The 15,330-nt window shown below is 41.9% G+C and overlaps 1 protein-coding gene across 3 annotated transcripts in view; it reads right to left on the bottom strand.

Annotated features, from left to right (window-relative positions):
• RAB27A (RAB27A, member RAS oncogene family) overlaps positions 1–15,330 on the bottom strand; it is an 87,281-nt gene that overhangs the window by 61,511 nt on the left and 10,440 nt on the right. The window contains exons 1-2 of one of the 3 annotated variants that reach the window (XM_064267526.1): positions 12,036–12,056; positions 1,029–1,139 (exon numbers count right to left, since the gene is read on the bottom strand). The exons of 1 other annotated variant lie outside the window; for it this stretch is intronic. The gene's annotated coding sequence lies outside the window, so the exon portion shown is untranslated. Of the gene's footprint in view, positions 1–1,028; positions 1,140–12,035; positions 12,057–15,330 lie in introns of those variants that run through there. One more of the 3 variants, XM_003418323.4, reaches the window with a different exon arrangement.

Raw genomic sequence — 15,330 nt, 5'->3', positions numbered from 1 at the left:
CCTGGCTCTGACCCTAATCAGCCAAACGACTTAGCCCTTCTAAGCCTCCCCTTCTTCACCCGCAACACGAGAAGGTTGGACGAGATGAACCATAAGGGTCCTGCCACTCTCTTAGACTGGACTTGTGGGTGTTCAGGAGCAAGGGAGCCCTTTCAATGCCTCTCAAAAGACAGGAGGCTCCCCTTGTGCCAGCACCTTGATTGTGCCCCCAGGGACACCCAACCATGATGGAGGCCACAACTCAATGGAAGAGATAAGTAAACACACACACATATACACACTTACAATGATCCATGCATACATTTGACTAAACAACGGAGTAGTGGGCAGGGACCAAGTCTTACTCATTTCCACACTTCCAACATCCAGCACAGTTGGCTGAACAAATATTGATTGCATGCACTTGTGGTAGTATAAAATTTTTCAAACATATCAAAAAGTAGACATAATTGTATAATGAACCCTCCCATCATACTCATCACCGAAGCACTTCACTCCCACATACTTCACTACACATCTCTAACAAACACAGACCTTTCCTCACACAACCACAATACCCTTATCAAGCCTACCAAAATTAGTAATCTGAAGACACTTAATTCACGAAAGAAATATACTTTATGCTAAAACACATAAAGTTTTCCTCCATAAACACTATCAACAATACCAGAAACAAAACCCCAAACTCTGAATATTTAAAATAATAAAACCTGAGCAAGACTCTTAGAGTAATTTCTTACTCTGCTATCTTATTAAACATATTATTTGATAATAAAATTCTATTTTACTTTATTAAAGTACAGAAAATAAAGGAAGAATGAAGCCAGTATACCCACTCTCTGATAATTGAAAAGCATTTTTCAAACATCCCAAGAAATTTAGCAGATGTCTTGAAGTCTTTTGTTAAAAAAAATAATAATAATTAATACATGCAGTGGTTTTTTATGTTAAATTCCACACAATGTAAGTACCTGAAAATTGGCAAGGCAGACCTCTACAAGAAAAATAAAATAAATGCAAAATCATACCTTGATGGGGTGTTTAATTTTTTTTTTTAAACTTTAGAGGTTGAGTTCCCAACACGTCAACAATGAGACAACTTCCAATCACATGTCCTCTTCAAAAAGGTTACTCTTCGTCTAATACCAAAAGAAATGTTAAAGTCAGAACCACCTACTTATAAGAATTTTTCAAAAGACTCTCTTCAAAATCGGTCCACTCCACCAACTTTCAAAATCAGGCATCTCTGTAAAAAACCCACAATCCAGCTAATTAGTCTCAGCTGTTCGTCATATGGCCTTACTGACCAGTCAAGTGATTTTTCCTCCTTCAAGCTTAAGACGATCCAATTTGACTGGCCTCTCATACAGAGGCCCTCTTGATTAACCATTTTCTAGGGTTAGGGACCTAGTAACTTCAATTATTTTTAACCCCCTCTTCCCTAAAACAGTAGATCACTTGTTTTCTTGAGAAAGCGTCTTGAAAAAAGTATCATGCTCTTAAGGCCCTTAAAGGTTATATCAATCTTGTTTCTTTACGAATACAATGCCTGATCCAAACAATTCAGGAGATGAAATGGAAGTGGCAGGAGAGAAGGTGCTAGATTACTTACCAGACCTCCATCCTGGTCTCATAAATAAAACTGTCTACGGGAGGCTCCACCCAGATGTCCTGCTGGCATCTCAAATGCAACATGTCCTACACCCCAACTTACCTCTTTGGCCCATTGCCTCTGACCCTGCCTCAGACCTACTTCTCTTCTTGTATCTTGAGTAACACTGTCTCATCGCTCACCCAGCCAGAATTCTGATGATCCTCATTGACCTCCTTCTCTTCCCTACCCACTTCCAACTGACCACCAAGTCTTGGGTGAGGATCTTATCTCCTCTCCCTCTTATTTCAAGTGTTTTCTCATCTGTAGCCACTTACTTGGTTTCCTGGCCTCCAACCTGGCCCCACCTTGAGCGTCCATCACTCTCCTACTTAAAACCTATAAATGGTTCCCCACAACCTCCACAATGAAGACCCCACGCCTTCGTATAAGTAAGAGTCTTAACTCCCAGACCTGTTTCCAGCGTAGCCTAGAACCAGCAACATCAGCATCACCTAGGGGATCCTGTTAGAAATGTACCTTCTTGGGCCCACCCCACACCTCCTGAATCAGAAATTCTAAAGGTAGGGCACGGCCTGCTGTGGTTTAACAAGCCCTCCAGGTGATGATAATGCTCACACTAAAGTGTGAGAGCTGCTGCTCCAAACCCACCAAGCTCTATTCACTAAAAGACTTAGCCCTTTGGCTCCTCCTCCTGCCAGCAATACTGAGTTAGATGTCCTTCTCCGCGCCTACTCTTTCCTAGCACTGATCACCCTGCATGATAACTATCCAATTTATTTTCCTTGGTTTGTGAATCTCTTGAAGGCAAGGATTGCATCTGATTCATCTTTGATTCATCATCCCACAGTCACTTATTGAGCACTCAGTAGTCATGGGCTAGATGCTGGGCATATAACTAATCCATCTTTCCCATGCCTTTGGAAACTCTGGTAGCATAGTGGTTAAGAGCTACAGCTGCTAACCAAAAGGCTGGCAGCTCGAATCTACCAGGCGCTCCTTGGAAACCGTATGGGGCAGTTCTACCCTGTCCTACAGGGTCGCTATGAGTCGGAATCAACTCGACAGCAACGGGTTTGGTTTTGGTTTGGTCCTGTGCCTTTAGGGACCCCACCCCCCTCTGATGCTGGCTGCTCAAAAGTACATGGCTGGAGACTCTATCTAATTTATGAAAGTCCACCACCAGCCTCAGGAAGTATGGACATCTAAAAAAGCCTGAACACAGCCAGTCTGACATCTCTGTGGTAAATGAAAAGGATTTTTTGGTTCACATCTACTTACAGATGTAGAGGCATGGTTTATAAAGGAGAAAGAGTGCATTTTTATGAAAACTTATATTCCTCTTTTCTGTCTTACAGCAACCTCTAGAATTTGGAGAAAAATTTAGTGAGGAAATATACCAAGATTTTAAAATCCCAGATTAAAATTCCTTAGAGCTAGCTTATTCTTCTAATTACAATAGAGGAGCCCCTGGGTGTTATGAACGATTAATGCCCTCGGCTGCTAACCCAAAAGGTTGATGGTTCAAGTCCACCCAGAGGTGCCTTGGAAGAAAGGCCTGGAAATCTACTCCTGAAAATTAACCATTACGAACCCTAAGGAGTGCAGTTCTACTCTGAAACACATGCAGTCACCATAAGTCAGAATCAACTTGATCGCAATTGTTCTTTTTTATTATTATTACAGTAGAAGTTGAGTAAAGTTTCATATCACTGCTTCTCAACCTTCAATGTCCAAAGGAATCTTCTGGAGATCTTGTTAAAGTGCAGATTCTAATTCAATAGGTCTGGGGTGAGACCCAGGATTGTGCATTTCTAACAAGCGCCCAGGTGATATCCAGGTGATACTGATATTTCTAGTCCTAGAACTATACTTTGAATATCAAGTATAATTTAGACAATCTCATTTTTCAGAATTATCAATCTTCCCCTAAGAGTAAGAAACCTTTTTTTATAACAACTTAAGATTGAATGCTTTCTAAATGTGTTTCAGACTTCCAGTTAAATATGTCACACTGAACCCACACATTTCTGCTACCTTCCAAAATCTCACTAATATAACAATAAACAGAGTTTTGTTTCTTTTAGGCGTAAACTCACAAGGACAAAGAGAAGAACAAGAGGGTCAACAACAGCAACAAAATTTTAGAAGCTTGAGAACTGATGGACAGATAACCGAGTTGAACTGTGTTCCACAGGGTTTTCATGGCTGTGACCTTTCAGAAGCAGGTTCCCAAGACTTTCTTCCAAGGAACTTTAAGTGCGTTCAGACCACAAACTTTAGCAGTTAGCAGTCCAGCACTTAACCATTTGAGCCACTCACGGATTCCTACACTGGAGAAAGCTGACCCCTTATCTAGCAGTAGGGAAAACCTTAGATGCAAATCATCACAGTATCACCAAAGAGGCTTAGGGATTCAGAGCCCTAAAGAGGAAGATGGGGGAAGATAAAGTTGGGGCTAAAAACAGACAGAATGGCCCATACAGTGGAGTCTGCTCTCATAGTCAACACTCTACCTGCCTCCCTGCACACTCCAAAGCTCAGGCCTCTGAAACCAACAGGACAGACCTCCTGAGGAGTCAGTTCTGGTCTGTCTGCTCCCTCTTTCAATCAGTGCTGAGGACTGCTGTGTGGTAAGAAGCAGGCATTTTTAGTGGATGCTATAGCCACAGTCAACATACTACAGGGAGGGCTCTGACAGCAACAAGGCAGATATCCCACGTCATTTAGAACATGACAGCCCCTCCCCCACCCAGACACTGTTACCTGCAAGTCTGCTGTGAATTGCTACAGAAGGACCTTGCAGTGGAGTCAGCTCCCATAGTCAGCACTCTACCTGCCTCCCTGAGCAATCCATAGCTCTGGCCTCTGAAACCAACAGGACAAACCTCCCTAGGGTCAATTAGGGTTAGTCTGCCTCTACTTCTGGTTGGCACTGAGCACTATTCACTGAGGCTGCTGTATGTTAGGAAGCAGGAGTCTTGAGTGGAGGCTGCACTGACAGCCAACAATCTATCAGGGGGGCTCTGACAGCAACAGGGCAGACCACCATGGCGATCTGGCCAGAACATGACACCCCTCCCCCAACCTGGTAATTGTTTTTGCCAGGTTGTTGCAAATTGCTACAGAAGGCCCCAGCAATGGAGTCTGCCCCTACAGTCAGTGTTCTACCTACCTCCCTGTGTACCCCATAGCTCAGGCCACTGAAACCAACAGGACAGACCTCCCTGAGGATCATTTTGGGTCTGTCTGATCCCCCTTACAGTTGGTGCTGAGGACTGCTGACTGAGGCTGCTGTGTGCTAAGAAGCAGGAATCTTGAGTGCAGGCTACATTCACAGCCAACAAACTATGGGGGCAGGCTTTGATAGCAATAAGACAGACCTCCCTGGGGGTCCACACAAAGTGTGATTACCCCTCCCCCAACCAGTAACTGTTGGCTGCTGGACTGATACAAACTCCTTCCTACAGAAGGTTCCCTAGAGTAGAATCAGGAGGTGAGTCACCTAAGTAGAGATTACTCCCCAACCACTACAGGGCCAATGAAGCTCTGAAACCAATAAGACAATATGTCTCGGAGGTCCTTCTGGGGAATGCCAGACCCTCCTCCTAAAACAGACAGAGGAAAGTCTGCCTGTGCTTCCCCTGAATGCCAGCTGAGATATAAGCAGCCCCAGGAGACAGGGAAGGATATCTCAGGCAAAATTGAAGGACAACACCCAGCCTGAAGGGGGTTCACTGGGTGTGGGTTTTCTGACTAAACATGTGATTGCAGAAACAGGGAAAGGAAGAGAATAATAACCAGAGAGAGGGGACTGTGTCCCTGGTGGACAGACTGATCAGTATACAATATCTTGCTTGAGTGACGGTGCCCACTGATGGGCAGACTGACCATAGCAGGTTCTCTGGTGTGACTGAGAGAGATTGAAAGATAAAAAATGAGATCTGAAACTTTAGAAACTCAGTTAAACCAGAGAAGAAGAAGGAGCTATCACAGAGAAAAACAGGAAATGGCAAGCAAAGGCCAAAGGTTCTGCCCACCTAAGAGTTTCTTGCAGAAAGTAGTGCATGCAAAAACACCAAATATTGGGGAAGACTGAGAAAGCTAACACCCTCAAAAATTCCAATGCTCCAACAAAAAAAATCACAAGACAAACAAAGAATAGAGACACAATGGCCCATCCAAATGAATATGGCAAAGAGAGTGAAAGTGTATCTAGGGATGATCAAAAAATGAAGACTATAATACAACAACATGCAACATAATTAAAGAACTAAGGGAAAACGTAGACAAAGAGCTAAAAGAAATAAGGAAATAAAGCAGGAACAAAATGAGGATCTAAAAAAAGAGATATTGCAACTGAAAGGGACAATAACTAAGAAACACAATAGAAGCGCTTACCAACAGATTTAATCAGGCAGAAGAAAGAATCATCAAATTAGAGGATAAGATAGTTGAAATTACAGAAGCTGAAGAGTAACAAGAACAAAGGCTCAAGATGGCTGAGCACAGTTTAATGGAATTGTGGGACAACAGCAAGAGATCTAGAGTATGCATCATGGTAATACCAAAAGGAGAAGAGAGAAAGAAAGGGACAGAAAGAATATGTGATGAAATAATGACAGAAAGTTTCCCCAATCTAACAAAAGATATGAATCTACAAATCCAAGAAGCTCAAAAAACTCCAAGCAGGATAAACCCAAAGAGATCTACACCAAGACACATCACACTTAGGCTCTCAAAAAGTAAAGGTGAAGACAGAATCCTGAAAACAGTGAAAGAGAAGTAAACAGTGATATACAAAGGATCCTCAACAAAATTAAATGCCAATTTTTCCTCAGAAACATTGGAGGTCAGAAGGCAATGGAATGATATATTTAAAGTGCTAAAATAAAAAAACAAAAAACTGTCAACCAAGAACACTATACCTAGCAAAACACTATTAAACTACAAATGGGTCAAGGAAGAAATCAAAAGAGGAATCACAATTTTCCTAGAGTCAAATGAAAATGAAAGCACAACATACCAAAACTTACAGGATGCAGCGAAGGCAGTATTCAGAGGAAAACTTATAGCAGTAAATGCCTACATGCAGAAAGATCTCAAATCAACAGCCTAATTCAACAACTCCAGGAACTAGAAAAAGAAGAGCAAGCCTAAAACTACCAGAAGAAAAGAAATAACAAAGATCAGAGCAGAAATGAATAAAATTGAAAACAGAAATGCAATAACCAATAAAATCAAAAGTTGGTTATTTGAAAAGATCAATAAAATTGACAAACCTTTAGCTAGACTGGCAAAGAAAGGAAGAGAAAAGATGAAAATTACCAAATTAAAAACAAAAAAGGAGACATTACAACTGACCCAATAGGAATAAGAATTATGACAGAATATTACAGACTACTGTATGGCCAGAAATTAGATAAGCTGGATGAAATGGACAAATTCGTAGAAGCAAACAACTTACTCAAACTGACTCAACAGGAAATACAAAGTCTCAACAGACCCATAACAAGTGAAGAGATTGATCAAGGATCAAAAACCTCCCAACCACACACACACACACAAAAAGTCCTGGATCAGATGGCTTCACTGGGGAATTCTACCAAACATTTAGAGAAAAGCTGGCACCAATACTATTTAAACTCTACCAAAAGATAGAGAAGGAAGAAATACGGCTTAATTCATTCTATGAAGCAAACATAACCCTGATAACCAAACCAGACAAAGACACCACAAGAAAAGAAAACTACAAGCCAATATCTCTTATGAATGTAGATGGGAAAATTCTCAACAAAATACTGTTGTTGTTGTTGTTGGGTGCCATCGAGTCAGTTCTGACTCATAGCGACCCCATGTACAACAGAACAAAATACTCTTCAGTCCTGCGCCATCCTTACAATCATTGTGATGCTTCAGCCCATTGTTGCAGCCACTGTGTCAACCCATCTCATTGAGGGTCTTCCTCTTTTTCCATGTTCACGGGTTGGAAGACTTAATATTGCTAAGATGTTAATACTACCCAAGGCGATTTACAAATTCAAGGCAATCCCAATCAATATTTCAACAGTCTTCTTTACAGAAATAGAAAAACCAATCCTCAACTTTATATGGAATGGCAAAGAGGCCCTGAACAGCTAAAGCAATGTTGAAAGAGAAGAACAAAGTAGGAGGATTCACACTTTCTGATTTTAAAACATACTATACAGTTACTCAGTGGGTTTGGGTATACAGTTACTCATAGGGTCGCTATGAGTCAGAATCGGCTGGACAGCAACGGGTTTGGTTTCTTTGGTTATATAGCTATAGTAATCAAAACAGCCTGATACTGGTTTAACAATAGACAAGTAGCCCAATGGGATAGAATTGAGAGTCCAGAAATAAACCCGCACATCTATGGTCAACTGATTTTGACAAAGGTGGCACATCCATTAGATGAGGAAAGATGAGTCTCTTCCATAAATGGTGCTGGGAAAATTAGATTTCCACATGCAGAAAAATGAAACAGGATCCATGCTTCACATCAGACACAAAAACAAATTCAAAATGGGTTATGAACCTAAATGTGCAAACTAAACCTTAAAATTCTTAGAAGAAAAAGCAGAGGCATAACTGTCAGGCCTAGCTTTTAACAATGGATTATGTAATATAACAAAAGCACAAACAGCAAAAGACAAAATAAATAAATGGGACCTCATAAAAATAAAAAACTTCTAGTCAACAAAAAACTTTACTGAATAAGTGAAAAGACAAGTTACCGACTGGGAGAATATCTTCAGAAACCATATATCCAACAAGAATCAAATAACAAAAATATATATAAAACATTGACAACAAAAAGACAAATAACCCATTTATAAAAAGGACAAAGGACTTGAATGGACATTTCACCAAAAAGGATATTCAAATGGCCTCCAAACACATGAAAAGATGCTCAGTGTCATTTGCCACTAGAAAGATGCAAGTCAAAACCACAATGAGATTACCATTTCACCCTCACTAGGATCGCTAAGATAAAAAAAAGAAAATAACAAATGTTGAGGATGTGGGGAAATTGGAAACCTTATTCATTGCTGGTGGGAATGCAAAATGATAAAGCCGCTGTGGAAAACAGTGTGGCAGTTCCTCACAAAACTAAAAATAGAATTACTGTTGTTGTTGTTAGGTGCTGTCAAGTCAGTTCTGTTGTTCCTGTGCACAACAGAACAAAACACTGCCCCATCCTGCGCCATCTTCACAATCATTGCTATGCTCCAGCCCATTGTTGCAGCCACTGTGTCAATCGTTTCGTTGAGAGTCTTCCTCTTTCTCACTGACCCTCTACTTTACTGGGCATGATGTCTTTCTCTAGAGACTGATGCCTCCTGATAACAATGTCCAAAGTATATGAGATATAGCCTTGCCATCCTTCTAAGGAGCATTCTGGTTGTACTTCTTCCAAGACAGATCTGTTCGTTCTTTTGGCAGTACATGGTATATTCAGTATTCTTCACCAACACAATTCAAAAGTGTCAATTCTTTACCGGTCTTCTTTATTCATCATCCAACTTTCAAATGCATATTAGGTGACTGAAAACACCATGGCTTGGATCAGGCATACCTTAGTCTTCAAGGTGACATCTTTGTTTTTCAACACTTTAAAGAGGTCTTTTGCAGCAGATTTGTCTAATTCAATACATCTTTTAATCTTTTAACTACTGCTTCCATGGGTGTCGATTGTGGATCCAAGTAAAATGAAATCCTTGACAACTTCAATCTTTTCTCTGTTTATCATGATGTTGCCTTTTTGTTTCTTTATGTTGTGATGTAATCCATACTGAAGGTTGTAGTCTTTGATCTTCACCAGTAAGTGCTTCAAGTCCTCTTCACTTTGAGCAAACAAGCTTGTGTTGTCTGCATAACGCTGGTTGTTAATGCATCTTCCTCTAATCTTGATGTCCCGTTCTTTCAAGCTGGATTCTTCCAGCTTCTTGGATTATTTGCTCAGCATACAGATTGAATAGGTATGGTGAAAGGATACAACTCTGATGCACACCTTTCCTGACTTTAAACCACGAAGTATCCCTCTTGATCTGTATACAGGTTCCTCATGAGCACAATTAAGTGTTCTGTTCTGGAATTCCCGTTCTTTGCAATGTTATCCATAATTTGTTATGATCCACGCAGTCAAATGCCTTTGCATAGTCAATAAAACACAGGTAAACATCGTTCTGGTACAATCCAGCAATTCCAATCCTAGGTATATACACCCAAAAGACTTGAAAGCAAAGACTTGTACAACGATGTTCATTGCAGCACTATTCCCAATGGCCAAAACGCAGAAACAACCTAAATGCCCATCAACAGTTGAACTGATAAAATGTGGTACATATATACAATGGAATACTACCCAGCCAACAGGAGAAATGAAGTCTTGAAACATGCTACATTATGGATAGAGCTGGAAGACATGCTGAGTGATATAAGTCAATCGTAAAAGGACAAATATTGTATGATCTTACTTATATAAAAATACAAGAAAAGGCGAATGTATAGAGAACAAAGTTTATTAGTTGTTACCAGGGGTAGGAGGTAGGGGGAAAAGGGGGGTTAATGATGATGAAAATACTGCATTGATTAAGGGTAGGGTTGCACAGCCAATTAGTGTAATTGTTGTCAATAAGTTGTACACCTGTAAAAAAGCCAAATTGCCAAAACCTGTGTGGTAGGTATATTTAAACCTACAAAAAAAAAAAATAGAGTAGCTGCTTGAAGCTGCTTATATACAACCAAAAACCTTACAGGATTTGGTTTTTGGTTTGGAGGTTTAGGGCCATGGTTACATAGGACAACCCAGTTAATCGGCCTAATAACATGTTTACTGCTTCTGTTCTTTGCATAGAGCCTGGAGTCTTAAAAGCTTGCAAGCAGGCTTTCAAGGCTCAATAATTGCTCTCCATTCACCTGGAGCAACAGAGGAAGAAGGAGAGTGAGGAATAGGAGTCAAACTTTTCTGCTATTCATGCAATACACACTTATAGCAATTTTTTAAAAAGGAAAATAAACACTGAATCATTAATAAAATCAATTTTTAAAAAGCCTGCAAAATGCAGATCTAACTAAAATTGTGATGTAGCTATGCTGGGAGCAGGGGGTAGAAAAGTTTCACAGGTGTGGCAGGGGCAGGTAGAGGAATGAGCTACATTCTCCTCTGTCATCATAAAGTGTCAACAGATAATGCCTAAAACTGAAAAATGAACAACAAAAATGGGACAAAGCTACCAGCAAGAGTCAGCTAACAGCAAGAACTGAAAGCGACTGCCTGAGGAGCAGGAAGTGGCCTGCGGGAAGGGAGTCTGCTAGTTCTTCATAACAAGCCTTGCAGAACTACTTGACTCTTTGTATGTCCATGTATAACAACAACAACAACAAAAAAAAACCGATGCCTTGAGTCCAATCCGACTCATAGCGCTCCTACAGGACAGAGTAGAACTGCCCCATAGGGTTCCCAAGGCTGTAATCTTTAGGGAAGCAGACCGCCACACCTTTCGCCCACGGAGCAGCAGGTGGGTTCAAATCCGCCATACTTTTGGTTAGCAGCTGAGCGCTTAACTGCTGCACCATCAGGGCTCCTTAAGTCTACATACAACCATGATAAAATCTTAAAAATTAATTTATGCAAAATAAAGGGTAATACCAGTGCTTTAATTTTTTTTTTTTTTCCTCCAATGATTCAGGGCATTGCCATAAACATTCTTAACCCTCTGGTATCGCAATAATTTTCTGCTTTTAATTTTTTTGTTGACACCATGTGTTTTTATTAATGGAGTCATGCTGAATCATTGAGTGTGTCTGAAGCTTTGGTAGGTAGTATGAATTTCTTTTTTTCTTGCCCCTTCCCACAAGTCTACCCTAAGTGTTCAGCGGTACCTATGAAGTACCACTAATTATGCCCCAGAGTCCCCACCGAGGTCTATTGGTACCTATGTGTAACAAATAAAAATTTTCAAAATTTCTATTTTCCTACCAAAAATTCAGACACCTCACTCAATACCCTGTGAAAACAGTAGTTTGCAGCACACACCTGTTTCTTCAGCTTCCAACAACTACAAAGTCCCCTGCCTCGCAGCAGCACATGCTGTCAGTGGTACAAAAGCTTCCCAATAAACCACAGTGGCTGAAAGGTTCATGGTCTCTGTATATACCGCTGGGCGTGAAAGGATTCACTTGCTAGGCTACACCTGCAGGATGTTGAGAACCTGGGCTCTGGAGACAGACTGCCAAGCCTTGAATCTCTGCTTTACCACTTGCTGACTGTGTGACCTTGAGCAAGTTGCTTTCTCTCTCTGCCTCGGTTTCCTCATCTTTGGAACAGGGATAATAACAGATTTGTTTTATAAGGATTACATTACATAAGGGTGGGATAATTGGTTAATGCACTCACCTGCTACCTGAAAGGCTGGAGATTCTAGTTCACCCAAAGGCACCTCAGAAGAAAGGCCTGGTGATCTACTTCTGAAAAATCAGCCATGAATAACCCAGTGGAGCACAGTTCTACTCTGACAAACATGGGGTCACCATGAGTTGGCAACTAAAAAAATGTTATGCAATACACACCAAGTGCTTAGAATAGCGTTCAGCATGTCATAAATGTTCAGTAATGGCTAATCTTATTAAGGTTTGTTTGCCCCTACATGAAAGTGGCCTCTGACCGCTGCATTAATTTCCTGTCTTCATTCTCCCTACTCCCACCTTAGCAGCCCTGGTGGCGCGATGGTTAAGCTAACCAAAAAGTCTGTGGTTCAAACCCATCAGTGGCTCCACAGAATAAAAGACCTGGCAATATGCTCCCCTAAATACAACAACCTAAGAAACCCTATGGGGAAGTTCTGTTCAAATACCAGTGGGGTCACCCATGGTGAACAGGTTTCAGTGGAGCTTCCAGACTAAGACAGACTAGGAAGGAAGGCCTGGCAACCTGCTTCTGAAAATTAGCCAATGAAAACCCCAAGGATTACTAAAGAATATCATCCAATATAGTGCTAGAAGACGAGCCTCCGAGGTTGGAAGGCACTCAAAACACACAGTGGACACAACAATAGACTTGAGCATACCAATTGCATGGATTGACTTGTGTCCCCCCAAAATATCTGTCAACTTGGCTGGGCCATGAGTCCCAGTATTATGTGATTGTCCACCATTTTGTCCCCTGATGTGATTTCCCTATGTGTTAGAAATCCTATCTCTATGATGTCGACAAGATGGAATTAGCAGCAGTTATAGTGATAAAGCAGAACTCAATCTACAAGATTAGGTTGGGTCTCGAGCCAATCTCTTTCAAGACATAGAAGAGAGAAGTGAGCAGAGGGACTTGAGGACCTCCTGCCACCAAGAAATCAGCGCCGGGAGCAGGGCATGTCCTTTGGACCCAGGGTTCCTGTGCTGAGAAGCTCCTAGACCACGAGAAGATTGACGACAAGGACATTCCTACAAAGCCGACACAGAGAGAAGGCCTTCCCCTGGAGCGGATGCCCTGAATTCAGACTTCTACCCTACTAGACTGTGAGAGAATAAGCTTCTGTTTGATAAGGCCATCCACTTGTGGCGTTTCTGTTATGGTACCACTAGATAACTAAGACACCAGTGATCGTGAAGATGGCGCAGGACCAGACAATGTTTTGTTCTGTTTTACTAGAGGTCACCATGGGTCAGAGCCAACTCAATGGCAACTAACAACTCACAAGAAGGGCATCAGACATCACACCTGAAGTTCTTTTTTAAGTTTGCATCTCACTGTTTTCCTTTATGTTACAAATTGTTCAGTCTCCTAACGGATTAGCAAATCATTCATGAACTATGATCTTATCACCAAAAAGATGAGACATCATTTCTGCCCTCAAAAGTTGAAGCAACCCTTTACTCTGTAGATATCAAGCCTAGAGGAAGTTGCCTGCATCCGTGCACCCCACCAATACAAGGACAAAGTTGCTATAAGAAAAGTTGGGCAATTTGGGGTAGATAATGGAAAGGACTGCAAGGACTCAAAGCCAAAACATGGCCTGGGAGCTCTGTGAGAGGCACAGAGAGCAGAAACAGACAGACAGACAGACATGTGACTAGCTTCTCCATGCAGGCTCCAGAGCTTTCTCCTGCTGTCCTTGTATTTCACCTGCCGACGCCTCCACCCAGTACCTACAGACTGCAGAGACAACACTGAGGACACAGAAGCTCAGGGTGCGGGTCACATGGTCTAACCACCAGGGCAGAAGTAAACCGATCCAGGACAGTATTTCTCCAAAACTGGTCTGTTGCCCACTGGCAGCAGAATCACCCGGGTACTTAATGAAAATCCAAAATCCTGGGTCCCACCCCAGGCTCTGAGTTAGGAACTCTGGGTGGGAGGCCTAGGGAGTCCACATTTATAACAAGCTTCCCAGAAGATTCCTGATTATGCATAAGGTCTGAGAGCCACCATTCTTGAGAGGCAGCAGATAGCAAAATGCCCAACTATAACCAGGCAAACAACCTGTATGTGAAGATCACGGGAGGTACTTAACCTCTACCAGCCTCCAATTCCAAATCTGCAGAAAAGGGGTAATAATGCCTACCATGCGGGATTGTTGTGAGAATTAAATGAGGTAACAACAACATCAAGCACAGTGCCTCATATGCAGCAGGTGCTCAGTAACTGCCCGTCCACTCCCCCGCCTTTGTTATGTATGGCATTGGTGAAGATTTATAACCATAGGTCATGTTTTTAATAAACACCGCCAAGGAAAGCAGATGGCTAGCTTAAGTGAAGGCCTTGATATTTATGAGTCATCAGCTACAAAGGTTGGGATCTGCAGCTTTAACCATTAGTTGGGCTGTAAGATGTACCTGTACACAGTGGTTCTCAAACTTCAGGGTGCTCAGGGTCACCTGGATGGCTTTAAAACACAGATTGCTGGGCTGCATCACTAGAGTTTCTGATTCAGTATGTCTGGGGGAGGGCCAAGAATTTGCATTTCTAAAAAAGTTGCCAGGTAGTAGATGCGACTGCTTTACAGGAATCACCCTGTAGCCCCATTATCTAATATCCAATCGATCTGACACTTTATAATAAGTAAATAAACTTGTGCTGTATGCATTTCCTGTCTGACTCCAGACTGGTTAGCCACATGTAAAAAATTAAAAAAAAGAATGCAATAAGCCGACAATTTCCGAGCCTGGGCTGCCCACCTCTGGCCCTGAGCATCTTCCTCCCTATGGTTCTTGAGCAGTGCAGAGAGCTTCACCCCGCCTCCCCCGCCGCTCACCAGCTGTGAAACACCCAGAGACGCACGTGATGTCTTCCAGCCTCCGTTCACACACTGGGAATGGATGTGGGCTTGGACACTTGGTCCCAAACCTAGCCATGCATCACCAATCTCTAGGGCAGCATTTTGAATAAAGTGTAAATTCCTAGCTCCAACCCCGAACCTAATGAATTAGAATCTCCAGAGGAGAGACTGAAAAATGTGTTGCCGTGTGTGCATGTTTTAAACAAAAACACCTTCTGTGATTTCCATGACCAGCCAGCTTCAGGGAAACATTACAGCAGGGATCTCTCAGGCCTCCTCCAGCATTAAGGCCCTAGGACCTTTATGATTCTAGGTCCCTGTGCCCTGAGTCTGTGACTACCAAGTAGCATTCTCCTTTTATATCTGTCTCCCATGGAGTTTTTACTACAGGAAGCAAATACACTAGTCCTCAAATAA

This window comes from Loxodonta africana, chromosome 13 (assembly GCF_030014295.1).
Source record: "Loxodonta africana isolate mLoxAfr1 chromosome 13, mLoxAfr1.hap2, whole genome shotgun sequence".
NCBI lineage: Eukaryota > Metazoa > Chordata > Mammalia > Proboscidea > Elephantidae > Loxodonta > Loxodonta africana.
The sequence above is the reverse complement of the archived record's forward strand: the minus strand, read 5'-3'. Positions and strand labels throughout refer to the sequence as shown.